The sequence below is a fragment of the Parus major genome, chromosome 15 (assembly GCF_001522545.3).
Source record: "Parus major isolate Abel chromosome 15, Parus_major1.1, whole genome shotgun sequence".
NCBI lineage: Eukaryota > Metazoa > Chordata > Aves > Passeriformes > Paridae > Parus > Parus major.
This window is the reverse complement of record NC_031784.1, coordinates 5,214,546-5,234,977: the sequence shown is the minus strand read 5'-3', so window position 1 is coordinate 5,234,977 and position 20,432 is coordinate 5,214,546. Positions and strand designations below refer to the sequence as shown.

The 20,432-nt window shown below is 39.6% G+C and overlaps 1 protein-coding gene across 3 annotated transcripts in view; it reads left to right on the top strand.

Annotated features, from left to right (window-relative positions):
- Positions 1-20,432, top strand: part of TTC28 (tetratricopeptide repeat domain 28) — a 104,765-nt gene that overhangs the window by 6,055 nt on the left and 78,278 nt on the right. The gene's annotated exons all lie outside the window — the stretch shown is intronic.

Below are 20,432 nucleotides of genomic sequence, written 5' to 3'. Positions count from 1 at the left end.
CTCAGAAAGTTGAGCAGGTGGCAAGCATGGTACTCTGCACCAGCTGGGCTCCAAACTATTGAAGTTAAGTTGACTTTTATTTCAAAGCAGATCACTCTAAGTATTGTATTTTGATTTGCAGTTGTTTATTAGCCTCTAGAAAAGCTTTTTCATATACTTCCTTAAGATTTGAATTAGTCCACGTTAGAAGAAACTCCTGCTTTGTTGGGGAGATGATTTATAAACTTCTAAGTTGTGTTGTTGAGTGGTGTTTTTTTTTTTGAGACTTTTTTTTCCAGGTTGACCATATCAGTGAGTTTAAAAACATGAAGTAATTCTGTTTCCATTCTAGTTCTGCTATTAAATGTCCACCTGACCTTAAGCAGACTCTATTTCTTTGTTTATTCTTGTTTTACAAAAAGTCAGGAGTCACTTCTACAGAACATTTTGGGCCTCATTGGTGGAAAAAGTACTGGAAGACTTAAATTAAGTTGCTGTGATGACATAGCATCTGTTCTTGTTTTAATCCATCAGTGTGTAATGGATATCTTTCTCTGTGACACAAGATGTTTATATACTTCAAAAGTTGCTATCAGTTGGCAGTGGAAGAGTCAACATAGCTTTTGCAGGCATCCTGTCCTGAATAAAGCTCAGCCACAGTCACTGGTTGTGTCTTCCCTTTTATCTTCTCACAGTGGTATCTTTAGTTTGTCAGTGCATCACACACTTCCCTCTTTTCTCTCAAACCCTCATAATCCCATTTAGAACCTTGTCTCTGTTTTTTTTTAATCATCCCTCAGTATTTTGCTTCAGAGGCCTTTGCAATCAGAAGTCTTTGCAATCTTTTGTTTCCATGGTCCTTTTAAGACTTTGTATGCAGAAACAGATTTTTGATTTCACTTGGGCTGAAGGTACAGTAGTAAATATAAACATGGAATGAATTTCCCTTCGAGGCCTTTCATTAGCTGGATTGAAGGTCAAAAAGGTGTTGAGCAGAAATGATTTGTAGAGGCTGGAGTTTGACTGTGCTGCCTGCCTTCATTGGCACAGTTGTGATGGAGGTCTCATAAAATTGGCTTGGCTGGGAGTGTGGCTTGGCATTTACAAAGGAGCAGTGATGCTACTACAGTGACTGAAATAATGAAAACCCACAGCTGAGTGAATTATTTTTTTATCCTCTGTGTGTTCATTCCACTGGAGTTGTGCTGTTCACACCCTTCTACATAGCACTTCCCTTTCACTTTGAATTGTTGTTTCCACAAACCATCTGCAATGACTCCAGATTTTAGAAGAGAATGAAAAATTTTCCCAGAGTCTGTCTGTTACTGATTTGGCAGCTCCACAATGAGGTTGACTGTTGGCTTAAAACATTGAGGCTGTTTACTGCCCCTCTGTCTTCATTCTCTGTCCTGAATTGCTGTTAGTTTGGTGGGGACTGGTTGCTTCTAGTTTAGGCTAGATATTAGAAAAAAGTTCTTCACAGAAAGAGTGGTTCAGCACTGGAATGGGCTGCCCAGGGAGGTGGTTGAGTCACTGTCTCTGGAGGTTTTTAAAATAAGGCACTCAATGCCATGGTTTGGCTGGTAAGGTGATGTTAGGTTGCAGGTTGGATTCAATGATCTCTAAGATCTTTTCCAACCTAGTTTATTCTGTGATTCTGTTTTCCTCATTTTCAACGTTTACAATTTCTAAAATTGTGTATTTGTCTTTTTATTGCATATATAATCCTAATTTTAGCCAGAACAAGGAAAGGTGTACTTTGGGGAGTGAATTAACTTTAGTCTGGTGTGTTTTGAACAAGCATTTCAAAAATATCTGACACCAGAAGATAGGCAGTGGTGTTCAGAAGCTTAGAGGAGGTGCAGATGGTTGAGTGAGAGTTTGCAGTGTCCCTACACAGTGCAAGGATGTTTATTTCCTTGTGTGTGTGTATAACTCATCAGCCTGAGACAAAATGAGGGCTCTGTCTGAAATTGAAAACTTGTATATTTCAATGCCAACCTTTATTTACCAATTTATTTTTTTTAATACTTGACTTTTATTGATAGAACAGAATTGGGAAGATCGAAACTTCTGCATACAAAGTCTAAGTGAGTTTATTAATTAGCCAGAAGAGGGAGCTTAGTAGGGACAACTGGTATTTGGTTTGAAAGGCCTGAGTTTTAAATATAGAACATGACTTCCTTTCACTTAGGGAGTTGAAAAATTATTTTGAATGCAGTTTTTTTTGTGTTTTGAACTACTAAATATAGGTTTCTACATTTATTTTCCTCCTTTGAATATAAACTATTTCCTGGGTAGTTTGTTAATTCTTACTTTTTTGCTTCTGCTCCATTTAATGCTTGTTAACATCTGTTCAATACAATCAGTGGCTGAAAGTCATGCTCTTAAGACCCCTACCCCAAAATCTTCCTTTAAATTAATTAATTAATGTTGTGTAATGAGCAGGTACGTTTATACAATGCATATGTTTATCTATGCAGCTCAGGACATGAACAATGAGAAAGTGATTGCAGAGATAAACATCAGATCTCTTACAGACCACAATAACTTACTGTGTGTGGCTGAAACATGTTTATAACAACAGCCTGTTCATCAGCTTTGTTTGAGAGGGCTGGCTTGTGAGTTCTGCTATTTGAAAAATATTTTGTGTACATAGCTCTGGGAAATGCAAGGATAACAGAATATTTCAGGAATTAAACTGCATTTTGGAAATATCCAAGAGGCAAATCAGGTCGTTTTGTTCTTTGATTTCCCACTGAACAGTTTTCTTTGTTTTGCTGTTGATCATGCTCTAGAAAATTTTTGTTCTATTTCTCCTCACAGCTGCGCAGCCTTAGGCATGGTACATGAAAATGGAGGGATATATATATTATCTGACTCTGATACTTGAACAGTCTTTTCTTAGTTCTTGCTGATTTTGAGATATTTTTAAATCCTCACATTATTGAAAAAATGCTGTGGCTTAAATGGTTTAAATTTGGACCTAATTCTGTGCTAAAATGTAGATTTCACTACCCGATGAGTGCTGGCTTAGTGCTGTGACAGCTAACAAAAGGTACAAACAGCCTACTGCTACTGAACAATTAACTGGATTTTGGCATTGATTTATTCTCTTAATCTCTCAACAGAAAAGTTGTTCATTAACAGGAGATGAAATGACTTTGTCAGACTTGAATACATTTGGCTAATAGGAACATTCACAGCCTAAGACAGATGGAAGCAAGAATCACAAAGATGGATGTCTTTAGCACTCTGAGGGGTACCTTGATTTTATTTGATTTCTTTGTCCTGTGTGAGTAGAAGGATGCTGACTGTACCATTTAGTGTCACTGTGCTGTTTGAAGCCCCAGGGACTGGTGCTTGAGGAGCAGCATTCCCTGAGAAGCACAGTGGGTGCTGAATGAGAGGGAGCCAAGCTGGCAAACAGATTTGAAGATCAGGGTTCAGTAATAATCTCTGATTATTGCAACTGTTCAAGCCACTAGGCAGGGAAAAATGTTATTTCTTAAAACAGGACTGCCTTTCTGTATCAATCTTTTTGAGAGCTGAAACACCTTTTAGACAAAAGTTGGGTAGTCTGGAGAGTGTAGCTGATGTAAAAGGAATGCCCTGTGCATATGTAATTCAGAAGCAACTAGGAAGAATTACAGCACTTTTCATCAGGCACAAGTTTCTCTTATGATCTTTGTCTCCTCTAATTTAAAATGATTGTCTCAATTTAAAAATGTGGCTTAGTATCTCTAGTGGAGAAAATATATGAAAGAAGAGAAAGAAAGGGGAATTGTGAGCTTTTGTGAAATTGTGAAGCCTTTGGGTGTTTGCAGTGCAAGAGGGGTTTAGGTGTTGTCATCTCACTGTAGGGGAATTTGGCAGAATAGCTTGCACTGGTATTTTGTTAAGTGACTCCAGCTGTCAGCCATGTGACCAGGACTTTTACAAGAAAAAGGGACACTTGCATATCCACTTGCACTTCTCCTGACTGCTTTCCCATCTTTATAAACGAACCTTCACGTGCTCTAGCAATCCCTAACAACCTCAGAGTTTCTCAATGAATGACAAGCAGAGTGCTGAACCTTGGTGGCATGTAAAACTTTTGAGCAAAGAATGTGCCTTGACCACATAACTTTTTTCATGAGTAGACTTCTTGTTTTTCATTTGATGAGCAAGGAACTTTCCAGTCCTGTCCTTCAGCTTACAGTCTGTCTTTAATTTGAAGAAAGTTGCATTCCAGTTTTTCAGACATGAAACCATTTAACAGACTTTTTTCACTTTGCTAGAACTTGTGTTACGTTACCATGATATTTGTGTGATATTTTTTTCTGACTTTTTGTGTTGCAAAATCACAGTGTAGCTAAAGTTGGCTGGGACCCTTGGAAATGAATGCAGGGTCAGCTGGAGCAGGTTGTCCATGGCATTGTCTTTTGGGTTTTGAATATCTCCAAGGGTGGAGAGTCCACAGCCTCTCTGGGCAACATGTTCATGTGTTTGACCATTCTCACCAAAAAGCTTTCTGCTCCCTCCCTGCCTTTTTTTCTTTTTCCAATGAGATGTTTAAATAACGAGCATCATGTAGTATTTTGACAGCTTTATGGAGTTTAAGTTTTTCCCAACAGTCAGGTTCCCTGGAGAAGTATTCTCTGCACCAGAAGTGATGGTTATGGCATTGCTGGGGGAAAAATGCTGTGCAGACAAGTTGTATAGGTTCTCCTTTTCCTAAATTCTTAAAATTACAGAGCACTAGCAGTGCAACATGAGAGCAGGGGACAGGGACACCATGGACCAATGACACTATAGTTATGTCATCTTAAAAGAAAGTAAAATATGTATTCTCACATGTAGTGGTTGTCTGTCTTAGACAAGTACACAAGAAAAATTGCTTCTTTCTAAGAAATCAGCTTATTGCCTTAGAATTGGAAAAACTTACAGAGGTACTCGAGTCTCAGCATGCAACAAATCAGCACAAATTTTCCAAGCACTTACTCTAGGGTTTCATTATTCCATCCTTTGTTTTCTGGAACCCTTTTGTATATGGAATAAAGCAACTTAAAATTTTCTTTTATGGAATTAACTGCAGTTATTCTACTTAGTCTAAATGCTGTAATGTAAATTTCTTTCCTGGAAGGTACCCCACAATTCTCTTCCCACTGGAACCAGTTGTATTACTGTGCAGCAATGGTATAGTGGTTTTTTTTTCCTCATATATCTGAATATCCAAAGCACAAATACAGAAGTAATTCTGAGATGCAGAAGTGAGGATTGATCTGCAAGGGTGATGTTCAAGAAAACGTATCTTGTTACCTGCTCATTGAGATTCAAGCACATTACCACTGGATAGCATTTTAAGACATTTGGACTGCCTTCATTTATTTATACAATACTGGGGTTTGTACCCCATAGTGTCAAACTAAAACCTTAGTATGTGTTGTTACCTCTTTTTCTCACCTAGCCAAACCTGGAGGAATTAGTGGCCAGATGATCTTTCTGCTCAATTTTTAGTTCTTCAGTGGTTTGTTCCTTCCATTTTGTTATTCTTAAGAATGAGATATGTATTCCTTCTTTTGGCTCAGCACACAAGGATTGAGTTTCCTCATTTTGGAGATTAATTGCTCTGCTAGTATTACCACAGTAGTGACTCATTCTGAAGTTGTGGAATTGTGGAGGATTGGAGTGATCTGTGGAGAACTGAATGAAGCACATGAGAGGGCGCTCTGTGCTCAGGCGTTCAGCAGGGCCTGGGAACTCATTTCAACTCTATGCAGATATTCACAATTTTTAGATTTAAGTGGAATTTCGTTAATTTCTTTCCACAGTTGATGCTGTTCATGCTGCCCATTGTGTTTGTCTGCATCAGGCAGGAATGGCTGGCTGGGCAGTGCTGGCAGATCTGGCTCCTGAGGCTGCAGTGTCACTGATGCTTGGCAGCGGAAGGAGGGCAGCTGTTCTGAGCTGAGCTTTCTGAAATGGTTTGCTTTACACTCAGTTATCTATACACATTTGGGTTTCTTTGCATTTTAATTGTTTGCTCTAATTTTGTCACTCTAGTGTCTGTAAGCCCCTTATCCCCATCTATTTTTCCTTTTGCTACAATTACATTATTTGCTGCTTCGGTTAATCAAATCACCAACAACCGTGTCTCAGATGTTTTTGGTTTTGTTCTGCAGCAAAAAGTCCTGTTTTTCTTAGGGTTTGCAATCCTGGGTTTGTCCCAGCTCTCTGAGTTTATGCTGTAGTTCTGGTTGGCCAAGGACTAGAATTTGAGCAGCACAAAGGAGACTGCCTGAGAGGTTGTGGATTACAAGGAGTGCATCAAGCCCTCCTCTCCTTTGATAGCTGCCCATCGGTGGCTGAGTGACAATAAAGAACAGGAGGGGATTTGAGTGGATTCAGGGATGCTGTACGTGGTTTCTCTGTAATAGACAAGAATTCTCTTACAAACCTGCATTTCTTGTTTGGGTATGCAGGCTGGTACCTCATCACAGACCTGTAATCTCAAGCAGTCTCTGAGGAAATTAAATTAAATGGAGAGTTTGTGAGAGCAAGTAGACAGGAGAAAATACTAAAAAAGGAGAAAGCAGGAAATTGCCTTGACTAGCAAGTCAGTAGGAAGCACTCAAGGATACCATTTACACAGTGTGCTGCACTGTGCCAAGGGCAAGAAAACCCAAGCAATTAGCAGGGGCCTTGCTGAGAGCTCCCTGACAGCTGAAAATACATCCAGGGCTTAACATTCCATCTTCCTGGCCTTATAGTGCCAACAGGGGTTTGTTCAGGTCATTCCATCTCACTCCCTGTAGCCAAGTCAGATGTGAAGTGTCTGTGATCCTGTACAAGTAGGAGATGCAGCACAGGGATAATTGCTGCATTAAGCACAGGCATTTTCTGAGACAAGAGCATGATGACAGTTCAAACTAATGCAAACAGGGAAGAGGTTTGTGGCAATTATTTTTATTTCCATAAACCTGTTGTTCTCTGAGTCACTGCTCCATTTGTGTCTGAAGGCACTGAGGTCTGAACTGCTTGGACAAAGCAGGTGACATTTGTTTTGCCACAAGCATCTTTGTACATGATTTCTCTTAGTTTCAAAGAGGAAATTATAAAGCCCCTTCTGTTACATGGAACAATAGAAATAAATGACTGATAGTTCAGCTATTATCCACTAATAGAGAATTTACCCCTGAAGTTTAAAAGAAAGGTTGAACAATATTGTAATTTCTATAATGTAGTGAATAGTCACTCTAATTTCAATTTTATTTTCTGGTTTTATGTTACTTTTGAACTCTTCCTTTCTTCCCTTCACTCAGGAATGTCAAGTTTCTGTCCCATTCAGTCAAGTAACTGAATTTCTCTAGAAGTTATTCAAAGTCTATCATAGACACAAAATTTTTATGCTCTTTAGTGCAGTTATTTTTGTAATTTCTGATGACTTTACCAGAAGTTGGCAGTGGTATGCAAATTCCTATATTGCTTTTTTCATTCTAAAACAGTTGAGGAACCAGCTCATAGAAAAAATAGATCATATGAATATTGGTGTATATAAAAAAAAATGTATGTATAATAAAGGCATTTTTCTCAGTGTCCAGTATTTGAGACTATTCTCCCCAGGCAGTGTATCTGATGGCTTTTGTTAGTCTTTTCAGGTCAGAATTCTATGTGCTTGATAGGTCTGTAACTGAAAGCTATTCCTTTAGTTTTTCTTGTGTTAGAACTAATACAGTGTTCACTTCCCCTGGTGGAAAACTTATTTTTTATTTAGACAAGTGTTAAATTCATGGTTTTATGATTCATTTTTAATGAACTTCTTCAAAGATGTATACCAAGCCCTAGATATTCTGGATGCTAACAAAGGGAGAATGTACTTGGATGAAACATTTGTTAAGAGAAACTTGTCTCATATGGGAAGTGGAAAGAAACTTTCTTGAAATGCTGCATTAAGTGGGCACTTCAGGCATAATTTTCCAACTTTTTCAGAGTGAAAAAGGAGGTTTAATTTTTGCCATGGGTTATGTAATCCATATTTTACTCCTTGTGGCTATCTGCTTGCAAGCTTTTGTCCTTCACAAATAAAACACAAAAAGCAGTGCGAGACATAGCAGAAAGGGGAATGTGAATTATACAAAACCAACCATTAAAAATGTAATGATAATTTAATAATCACTAATTTACACAATTAAAGGTGATTTTATAAACCCACATCCTCACAAGTACTAGGAGCCATGTGTCACAGAATCACAGAATCATACATAGCCTTCTTCTGCCTCCTTGAGAGCTCTGTTCCCTTCAGCTGATAGAAGGTGTTGGCTCTTCCATGGGAATTGCTGTGCTGAGACTGAAGGGCCACAAATGGAGTTCAAGCTCTGGTGGGTATGAGATATTTAAGGAAAGAGGAATTGTTTAGTTCCTAACTAAACCTATATCCCTAACTGGGATTATTTTCCTGACAAACATGTCAGAGATCCAGAGGCTTTCTGTCCTCGAGGTTACATTTTAGCTGCTGTATCTTCATTATCACTGATGGATTTCTCAAGAACTGGATTTCTGAGCCCATTTGTCCTGTGAAGCCATAGCATCTAGTGGAACTCAGTTTCATAATTTTTTTTAAATGTGTGAAAAAGCTGCTAAAAGGTGGTTTTATTTCTGTTACCATGGTAACATTCAGTTCTGTGTTTGCTGGACAGCTCCCCCGTGAGTTGGGCAGAGCAGGGTTGGGTCCTGCCTCACTCTCTTGGACTTTTGTAATAACTCAGGATAGGAATTCTGGACACATTTTCTTATTTTTACTTTCTTTTTATTTTTTTTCCTTGCACTGTAATTCATTCTTAATTGGTCCGTAATACAAAATAATGGTTTTCCCTTGCTTTTCCTTTTCCAGATGAGTAGGAACTGGAAAACAAGCTAATATCAGATTTTGTTTTAAGTGTAACCCTTAGCCCCCCTCAGTTATCACACAGGAATATCTGTAAACTTCTTGATTAGCTTTTGATTTTCATAGCTTAGACATCTTTCTTTTGGCCCTAATAGCTCTCCTGCAGTGAGCAGTGTTACTGGAGGTTTGTAATCACTAAGAGTGATTAATTTTAATGACAGTTGCCCTGAATCCTCTCCCATGCCTTTAGAGATACATGTCAAGCTTCAAGGCCTCTTACTCATTTAAATCTTTGCTGGGAACACATAGTAGTAGTCTCACTCTGGAGAATTCAGATGTGCAATGTGCTCATGTTTATTTTATGGTGATACATCTCATTCAGTTGCCATTGTTACCAGGCTGTGCAAGGAAATTACTTTTTATCATGAGTAGGGTGGATAGGAAATACATGCAACTGTATTTCAGGGAGTAAATTTTTCATGCTTATAGCCCATGGGTACTAAATAAAAAATGTCAGCTTCTTGGATTTGCTTGCACTCTGAAAGTGTGCTGAGAAATAATGGCTTCTGTGACTGTTTGGGAAAGGACAGCTACAGCACTGAGCCCTCCTAGGCTTAAAGCAGAAAATATGTGCACTTAACTCAGATGGAAATGTTTGGTATTGCAAGGTACAGTTACTGAGGCTTTGGAAAGCTGTAACAGAATAGGGAATGCAGCAGAAAAGGAATGTGGATAAGAGGAGTGTGTATTGTAAACGTAGCTTTTAAAAAAGCCTAAATTAGTGTTCCAACAAATAAAAAAGGAATCGGTTGCCTGTATGATTTTGTGCCCTCCCACATTGGTTCTGCTTCATCTCACCCTTGGGCTGCAGTGAGTGAGGATACTGATCCTGGAGTCTGCAGAGGGAGCAGCAGCGAGCATTGAGCTCTTAGTTAATGATCCAAACCAGCAACTCACTCCTGGCTCAGGCACATCCATTGTCTCTCGTGCTCTCACACAATTTCTCCTCCCAAATACTAATGGTTTTGTTCTTTTTCTGTGTCCCCACACAAAATTGTGTTTATACTAAACAGAAAAAAACCAAAACCAAACCAAAAACAAACCCACAGAAATGCAATTTTTTATTGTTTGTAATTTAGAGTGCTCAGTACTGTTAAGTACAGTGATAAATCATATCTGGAACTATAAATATTTTTATGCATTTGTAAATACTGTGCACATTGTGTTGGGTTTGGTTGGTGCTTAATAAAAACAGGAAAATTTTAAATTTGTATGAAAATAACCATCTGTATTTCACTAATTAAAATTTTACTGCAGCTCCTGTGAATTCATGTTTTATAAAATCACACTGTAGAACAGAAAGAAACAACTTGAGCGTAGCAGATCTACAACTCTCCATTCTGTTAATCTGAGACTGTTTTGCTGGGAAGGTAAATGCAGTGAGCTCACTGGTCTTTCAAAGGCTGAGGCCTCTGAAGGGCTTTTGTGTATATTTAACTGCATTTTTTTGCTTTCTATCACAGTAAAGAAAGTGGTATTTACATTTTACTTTAGGCAACTCTTTGAATCTCTGTAGTGCTACAAACCCCCAAAATTGTAGCACTACAACATAAAGAAAGCTAGTTACTTGAAATAACTTATTTCCCTTACTTTGGGGTTGCCCCAGTCCCCTGGGCTCTGAAGTGAGCAGTAGCATTGTTCAAATATTCACACTTTCAATATTGTGTAGCCTTCAGGTTCAGCCTGAGATTGTATTTGAGGAACTGGCTCTGAAGGTGAGGAACTCACTCTCGTGTGGGAGCTTCATCTACTGATTTTTGGTGAGGTGGTAATAATAAAGGTGGAGAAACACATGTCCTGACTGGGACATGTGCTGAGATCTGTTCCTTCATGCAGTTTGCTGGCTGTAATGTTTGAGGAGCATGTGAAAAATGTGTTCAGGTGCCTAATATTCCATGGCTAAAGCATCGTTGGGGGCATCTTAGAGCTACAGAAAGTGACAGCATTCAAGACAATGCCAATGAACTTTAAGCAGCTGTAGGCTTACCTGTAGTCTGCTTTCCAAATAGGTTTCAGTTATGTTATTCAAGATATTACATCTTATAACATCTTGTAACATCTTATTCAAAATATTCTGAAAAGTAAAGATCAAGTATTTTCAACTTTAGTTTTTTGATATTGCTAGAACTGGGTGAACTGGGGAACTGGCTGATGCATTTCAAGGGATTAATCAAGATAATTTTTGAGTTAATTTGATAGGACATGATTATAAGTTTAGCTCTGAAATAAGAAGATTCCTCTTTTTACATAACTAAATAGTAGTTGATGCTGAAAAACTCATACTTAGAACACTGACACTTTTCTGAAAGATAAGTATGCTAAATAAAACTGACCTTGATTTTGAAAGGAGCAAGGGTAATTGCTAATAGAGAAGATGATGAATTAAGATTATTGCCTATTGAGCTGGTACTGGCACCACCCACAGCTGTCACAGTGGTAGCCAAGCTTCAGGAAAGGAGAACACCTCTTCAGGCAGGTGGAGAAGGTGGGTGGACACAGCTATTAGAGGATAGCCTTGATAGCCCCCTCCATTCTGCTGTAGCCATTCCAAGAGGATAATTAATCATGCTGGGCTGTGTCTCAGTCTAGAGTTGATGCACTGCATTCTAATTAAACTCATTAGTGCTCCATCTCTATGATCACAGGATAACTTTTCTTTAAAGCTTCTATAAAGACTCTTGTCAGGAATAACTTGCCATGAAAACAGACACAGAACTGAAATTCAGGAACATAAATTTCCTTGCACTGCTGTTACAAGGGAGGAAGGACCAGAAATATTCAGGATTCCCTGAGTCAAAACAAACTGCCTTGTAACAGTAAGAGTAGGAGTGCCAGAGTGAGTCTTCCTTCTTTTTTTAAATCTGATTTATTTATCTGACCTTAATTCTAAGGTCTTTTACTTTATCTGCAGCTGGGATTCTCTTTGTATCACGTATTTCTCTACCAGAAGTAAAAAGGAAAATACATTATCTCTGGAGTATCATATGTGGCAATTAATTAATCTGAGATTTTTCCAGGGGAAGAGGTAGTGTAAACAAAGTATGTATATTTCAGTGTGAGAAACACTACATAGTTACATGTATATAGCATGTTTTAATCTTTATTAATATAAAGCAAATTAGTTTAAACACTGGTCATCACTGGAAAAAATACTAAAATAGTAACAATAACAATAATAATATTAATATTAATAATGGATGAAAAGGAACTCAAGGGCATTAACTGGGTGACCTTTCCAAGAGTGCTCTGAAGTCGGGGGCAGGCAACAGGAAAAAATTGCTTTTTTGTTTGGTGGCATGGTAACTTGAAATCAGCAAATGTCCTCACTTTTCTGTTCTGGAACATTAGACAGATATCTGGAAATGCTCTGGTGGCAAGCAAAGGAGATGTCAGTGGAATCACTGTATCTAGAAATGCAAGTACTGTCTTGGGAGAAGTGGATTTATGGGCTGCTGCTGCCTCGAGCCAGTGTGCCTGGTAATTTGTGATAGACCTGGCTTCTGGCTTTGTCCTGTTTCTGTGGATAACCTCTGCATGACCCTTGCCTGATGAGTGACTTGGCTCTTTTGCACGAAGAATACTGAAATTTGTCATTTTAAAATGTCAATCTGTTGCAATTTTTCTCCACCCTTTGATAATTAAGCCCTATTTAAGAGGAATCAAGCCTGGAGACCTTGTTTTTCACCTCTGTTAATGAAATTATTGCAGGGAAATCTTGCAGTCTTATCTCTCATTGTGACTTCATTACCAAGTTGCAGTATCTGTATGTCTGTTTCCTTCTGGCTGATTAGTTTGGGATTGATAACAGGAGTTGGAGCAGAGAGCCAGGTTTGGTAAATTCCAGGGTCTAATCATGCAGCAGTTCTTGGCTCCAGGGCTCTCCACCAATGAGTGTGTAAGTCATGGACCTTTGCTCTTGGCATTTGTCTGCCTTTCTTTAAAAGGTTTTGAAAGATTTTGAACATGAACGTTTTTCAGGTAATAGAATTATTTTTCTTCTGATTCACCCTACAATGTAGAACCTATTTTCTTAAGTGTGCCAGAGAGCTTTCTTGCTGCTGAGGCAGTGTTAAGTAATGAGTATGACACAAGATGAGCCATTAATCCCATCTCCAGAGAGCAATCAATCTGTACAGTGCCACCTACTATTACTCACAGCAAAGAAAAACAAACGTAGGTTTCTTTGGGAAATACAGATTTCCCCATTACCATGTTGCTAAAGAGTTAAAAACCCACTGTGAACAAAAGGAAAAAGTGTTGTTCTGCTGAGAAGTAACTGAGTAGTTACAGCCTTGTGCAGAGCAGATCTTTACAGGCAGGATAGAGTAGAAGCAATTTAGGAATGATTTGAAAACTGTTTTTGAGTAATGGGTGTGAGTGGGAGAGAGCGCAGCACAACAGATGAAACACTGAACAAGATTTTGCAAGGGGAAAACTTTTGGGGCTGGAAGTTAGCCCTGTTCCCCACAGGGATGCTGGGGCTCTGTTTTGGTGGTCTGTACAGTAGAGACTGCGCCTTGGCAGGCTGAGGAGTGCATGATGTCATGGGATGCAGAACACATGCACCGAGAGCCAGGAACTGCTGTTCGCGCCGCAGCGCTGCCAGATGTGTGCGCTGGAACGCACTCGGAAAAATGGAAAAACCAGCTTTGTAAAGATGCTGAGAAATGTCCTGTACTGAGCCTGCTCTCAGCCACGGGATGTGCCGAGTACAGAAATGCTCCATGGGGCTTCTCAGTCCTGGAGCCCAAGTTCTGCTCTTGGGAGCAGCCCATGTAGAATGTCTTTCCCAGTCCTTTTATGTTTTCGGAGATGAGCTCGGAGAAATTCCTGTTTTATCCAGAGAACATACTGAGGGCTTCTTCATAGGAACTGTGTGTAGCAGAGGAGAGTCAAAGGAATCCATTGACTCCAATTTTCACTTGTACTTCCTATTAAGAATGGTTCCACATTCCAGCAGAGGCTCTGGTGCCAGACATTGCTCTCTTTACCGTTGCACAGCTCTCTCTGCAGGTTAACTGACCTCCAGGAATTATTTGAATCTCTTACCCAACAGTGCTTCACATGCAGTAAAGCCAGAGGTGGGTTTAAGCTTTTCTGTATTTCAGAGTGAAAATACTTTGGGTTTATTTTCTAGATTTCTTTCCCCCTATATTTTGAGGTCAACTGAAAATATTTTTTTCAGTACAGAAGGTATTATCTGGTCATTGGTGTACAGAGAGTTAAATAAAGCTTTGCTTCTCCCTCCTTTTGCACAGGCTTTAATTAAAGGGAGGAGGGGAGATGCTGGAAGGCAGCAACAGAACGCCTACAGAAAGTCAGGAATTCTTTATCCAAATGGGACAGCGTTTCAAGCTTGAGAGATTTTTTTTTTTCCTGTTTTATATATGTTTTTATGTTTACTGATGATTTTTCCTGCTAAAAGGATCACTGCTAACTAATAGTATTATAACCTTGCTGGTGTGTATACAAGACTACAAAGAAGTCTCCTGTAGTAGTCACACAGGTAAATTGCCTCTCTGGACTCTCTGGAACTGTGCCATTCTGAGGGATCTGCTTAAGAGTACTCTGATGGTTGTCTCAGAGGAATGTGAGACCTGTGAGTTGCCAGAAGGTTCATATTGTACACTTGTTGAGCAGAAGTTGTTCTGCTGAGCTCAGAGACTGTACCACAGCAGGGATCTGCTTCCTCCTGTCTGGGATGCCCAGGAATTTCTGCTGTGCTGATGAGGATGAGTGCTGGCAGTGAGACCCTGTCCTCAGCATGCAGTGGTGATTCTCCAGCTGGAAAACTCAGGAGGCAAATTGTGTTCTGTGCCATTTTAATAAGGAGGGCACAGCCCTGTAAGTGTCCCTGTGCTTGGATAGGTATGATAACTGCTCCCAGACTTCATGGCATAAACTTCTAACAAGTGGCATCAGAAAGGAGTTTTCTTCCTCATAAACAAGATGCACCATTTGCTGTCTTCTTCATCTTGTAGAAGATGGATCTACAAGAGGTATGTTCCCAGATTTTGTCTGTTCTCTCAGAATGATTAGGACACCCAACAGAATAAATTACTGATTTAATAGGCCAGGCTGTTAGATTTAGGGACAAACTTGTCTATCTGATGTGGTGTTCCTGTAGCACCGCAGCTGAGGCTAGCAAAAAGAAATTTTTATTATTTTATTTTATTTTATTTTATTTTATTTTATTTTATTTTATTTTATTTTTTTCTTGTATCCTGATTTTTATTGAGCCTGGAATTATTTGGAATAAACCACTGTATAATTATTTGGAATAAACTGTTTCAGTTTTAGGACATTAAAGTCATGGTTATTAGGCCTAAGCCTTTATACAGCTTAATTAGAAGGAGAAGAATAACAGCACATTTCTCTGAAGTGTAAATATGAGCTTATTGGCAACATTTTATCTAAACTGATGTTTATAGAATGGTGGTTGGGTAGCAATGTGAAAATCTGACAATCACTGCATTTCTGACAGCCTGTTACAATGTCATGTTGAACATAGTGAAAGTCTGTGCCCAGGCAGAGAGAATATATCAAACTAATTTGTCTCTCTTTTGTCTGTCATTGCTTGTACATGCAGCATATAAAGAAGGCATCGTGTAGCAGTGTAATTCAAGATCTGTTGAGTCTTTTCCACTTCTCCTAGATCTTAATAAATTGAAAATTTTTTAGTTAATTCTTCCCTTTTCTTATTTTTGCTTATGTCATTCAGGTAATTCCCTCCTACATTTGTTTTTTAAATATTTCTGACACACATTCAGAACCTGCTGTCAAAGCCACTGTATCAGGTTAAAGATATGTACCACAATCTTTTTTCCAGCTATAATTACTTAACTACATTTCAGTTCTAATTGTGTTTTCTGTTCTGCATGGTGGGGCCTGGGCTTTGGGTGACACCAGAGTCCTTTTTCTGAGGGCTCCAGACACATCAGCAGAGACATTCTGGGGAAGCAGATAATGTTATTTTTTTCCTGTTTGCCCTGTGCCTGTGCAAAAAGCCTCTGTTTCTAAGGTATCTACTTATAACCTCACTTTTTAGAATGGAAAAATCTGTGCTGGAGAAAAAGAGAGGTTAAATGAGTACAAGTGAATATTCAAGACTGGGTTTTGGGTTTGTTGTGGGGTCACCTTTTGTAATAAAACTTCAGTAAGAAAAGATGCTAATTGCAAAAATAGATTATGGAGTAATCTAGTATCTAGTAATTAACTTCCACTTACCTAACCTTCAGAAAAGTACTTTAAATCAATCTGTCATCAGTAAGCATTTTTATGTAGGTGCAGATTGAATTTTTTTTTATTTTTTATTCTTGCAAATGGCTTACCCCTCACCTTTCCTGTCAGGCATGAATGAAAATTGCTGCATGGTTGGCTCCTTCTGTTTCTCCATAGAGAAAAATTTTAGGAGCACTTACGCTTGTTCAGTGCTGGATATTTGAGCACATGAAGGTAAATGAAGCAGATGTGTTCTGTATTTTTAGGCTGGAGCCAACAGCTGTCCTAGTTATTCTTAAATGTTCTCACAACTTTATGCAGAAAAATGCCATTGAAGTCAGGTTCTGACTGAAGTCAGCACTGTGCTGGCTTGGACACTGTAGGACAAAGCTGACTGGGGTTGCCTTGGTCACTGACAGGGTCTCAAGGTCCTAGTTTGGTGAGCTCTCCTAATTTTAGTTTCAAGCTAACTAAAACTGCATCAGAAACTGTTGTAGTGCTGAATTGGAGATGCTTCTTCTCAGCAAACTGCACTAGATGATTGTTTTAGGTCCCTCCCAACTGGAACTATTCTGTTCTAAGAATCTTAGATGTGACTCCTCAGAGTGGCCAGATTGTCTCTGCTCTGATGATTTCAGTGATGCTGTAGGGTTTTACAACACCTTAAGGTTGTTTTCCACTTTTGAAATGGTTGTCTCTGACATGGCAATGACAAGGTATTCTTCAGATTAACTGTAGCCTACAGAAGGAATTGCTCTTCAAACATCTATCTTTCTGAAGAAGATTTATCTGATTCTGGTTTTGAGGGTTTGTTGGCTGCCTGTGGACACTTTGTCATTGTAGAGGAGTTCAGTTTATTTCTCTCTTTTCTTACTGCTGCAGCAGTGAAAAGGGCAGCTGTGAGATACAGCATGCTGTGCTTTGGGAAGATATGGTGCTGCATATGGATAAATTGTGTCACATCTCTTATTCATACAGTGCTGGCTGAAAATGTGAACAGACACAAACAAAATTCCTGGTACACATTTTACAAGAAAGTTCAGCGGGTGAACTGCCTATCATTCTAAGTCAGTAAGAAAAGAGTCCTTGGAGAGTTTTAAGTGCTGTTTCTGACTGTTATGAGATCTTTTGTTGAGTATCTTAAGGCTCAGGAGTAGGATAGCTTGTGTAACATGCTTACATTTCTACTGTGTGGAAGAGAAATTTAGAATAGACAAAACAGATCCTTTATAATACAATAGTTTTATTGTGTAGCCCTTTCAGACAAATCTAAAAAAGAATTTTTATTACAACTTTGCATATGCTTCTATGATTTGTTTACATTTAGAAGGTATGTTCTGTATCCTGAAAAACAGGACAAATTTAATGTGCAGAATATGTCACCAAGCTCTAACTCCCTCCTTGCTCACCTGTGAGCTCCAGAAGAGCTAATTGTTAAAGCAGTAAGTTTGACTCTGTTTTATCTTTCAGTTTCTTCATGTCATTGTCAGGTTTATCTGAAGTCCACTTCCTTAGGAGAAGTGTCTAAGTGGGGCCTTGATTTTATATCATCATTGAAAGATTTCACATTTAATTTGCTGCTGGGATTTGGGAGCTTGTTGGTTCCTCTAGTGTATTGATGGATCTGTTTCCTCAGAGCAGGAGTGTCCTTAAAGGTACCTCAGCCATCCTCTATCCTGCTTGATGTTATTTCACATTCAGACACAGAATTCCTTCATTTCAGCACAAACTTTTCCTGAATCAATTGCCTCTTCTAGAAAATGATCATCTCAGGCCTATAGTCCAAGCAGCATCATAGCAGGAATGGCAAGATTGTTTTCAGTCTCACTACTGTCTGCATGTAAGATAATATAGCTTGTAACTGGGTATTTTGGAAAGAATTAATAAAAATATGTTTAAGGTGTACTGTGAGAAGCAGGCAAAGGGAGCTATCTTGGGGAATAAAAGTGTTTTGGTTCAGGAACCTGATAACATTGTAAGTATCCCTAAAAAAAAATTTAATTTATATAACCTTCTCCACTAAATTAATGTAAGTCTCCCATTTTGGGCTAGTAAGAGTTATTTGAGGCTGTTATGCCCAAAGAGATGATGATGCTGATGATGTGAGTGCTGGAAGATCCTATGACTGGCTAGAGTCACTGGGTAAGGTGTGGGAATAGGGGAGGCAAGGGAAGAAGAGCAGCTCTCCTGGCGAGAAGTTCCAGGTGTTAGTTACATGTGATTTATTTGGCTCTTCCTTACCTGAGACAGCAGATGGTGATGGAAGTTGGCAGGGGAAGACTGGGAGAGGACAGAGGACTTCTTCAGGAGAGGACAGATAGCAGAAAGGGTACTTTTCTGTGAATCTTTGCCTTCCAAGTATTGCTTTGACCCACATCTTGCCTGAATTACACTTGTCTCCATAGCAGCAGTAATTGTACTTCCTATGGAAAAAAGGAGGGGCAAGTCATAATTAGAAGCAGGTGCCAAACATGGTTTTCTGCTCAGGATCATATAAGGGTAGAACTGAAACCTCCTAAGCCAGATTCTCAACAGTTGTGAAAGCAAACACCTTCTCTGGTAAGATGCACTTAAAATTTGGGATATGTTTCCTATCCACTGAACTACAGAAATACATTTTACCATAGGACTATCACAGATATTTCACAGATATATCATGTTTATATGATACAGTCACAACTGAGGTGCCAGCAGAGACTCCACTGCACTGTGAAGATTGTTGTGCCAACTGGCCAAAATTATGACCATTATTCACTCTAAAGTAGTAAAAGGAATAAAATATGTTTATTTATGAATTTCCTCTTCATTAGACCTGAGATAATTGGAAATAGTGTCTCTGTCTTATCTCAAGTTCCCTTAGGAAGCTTAACTCACAGTCCAATGCTTCAGTCAGGAGTCACATTCAGGGAGGAGTGGGCTTTGATGGTCGTAGCTTCTTAACACAGTTTTGTCATAATGGGCAAAAAGTCCTTCATAGCAATGTTTAAGCCATTAACTGTAACATTTCAGTCTCTTACAACAGCTCCTGCATTGTTTCCACTTAATTATCCTTACTTGGGAAGCATTTCAAAAACCTCCTGTTGATTATGTCAAAACACCACATTTTGTAATCTGTCTGTGAATTTGATGAAGCTTCGTTCTGACAGCCACGTGGAGAGTGGCATTGTTCTGATGCTGAACATTGTCTGATGCTGAGCACTTATTTTCTTGACTCAAGCACTGACTGCTATGCACAGAACTTCTCAGAATTCTCAATACCAGTTTTTCAATTTATGTAAATCTCTGAGTTTCTGGTCCCACTGGCTCTTCTGTTGGTATATTAGAAAGGCAGAGCTCTGTGAGACACTAGCTCTGGGGAGTAAAACCAGCAGGAATTCCACCTTTTCTGCTCAGCCACACCTGTTCTTTTCAGTCCCTACTGCATTTCAAAGCTTTATTTTTCACTTGCATCTCCGTGCTGCCGCATGCATTGTCAATAATCCAGGGAAAGGTGTGGGAACAGGACCATAGAGCACAGAGCTCGTGTCTGCAAGATGGGACCTGCTGATGGCAGCTTTGGGACTGGTGTCTGAGCTTTGTGTTCATGGCAGAGTACGCAGAGTCACCGTGGAAGAGAGCAGCATCTGAGCATCAAGGCTAGAGCTGAAATACCCCTGCGAATGTTCTGGCCTCCCTGGGAGCCAAGGCACAGTGTCCTTTGGGACTGAGGAACTACCATGGAAAGAAGCAACTGTTGTATTTCCCAAGGACCTGGCAGTGAATATTTTTTGATCTGTGTTTTGATATTACATTTGCATTAAGTTTATTGTTTACCTCCAAGATGCTACATTGTTGGTCATTCCTTACAGCAATGAAATCTACACCTCTGCGCCATTTCAATAATATAAGCCCAGAGTTAAATTGTGTTGCGTTCATGCCCTAAGGATTTGTAACTCTCCTGAGCCTATGTTCGTTTATTAGAAGAGTCTCAGAGCAGCCCCCAGAGCTCATGCTGAAGCTCTGTGATGTTAGAATAGCTGGCTCCTTGGAGATGGCCACAGTGCTCAGCTCTGCTTTCAGTCTGCAGCCCCAGCACCGGCAGAGAAAGCTCGACGGGAAAACACTTCAACCACACAATAAAGCTGGAACTGCAGAGCCCTTCCACCGGCAGAAGTGCTCTCCCGGTGCCCGGGCACACCTGCGTGCACAGAACACAGCGGCTGTCCCCGTGTTCCGATGCCACCCAGGGTGTCCCCGTGTGCCGGTGCTACCCAGGGTGTCCCCGTGTTCCGGTGCCAGCCGGGGTGTCCCCGTGTTCCGATGCCAC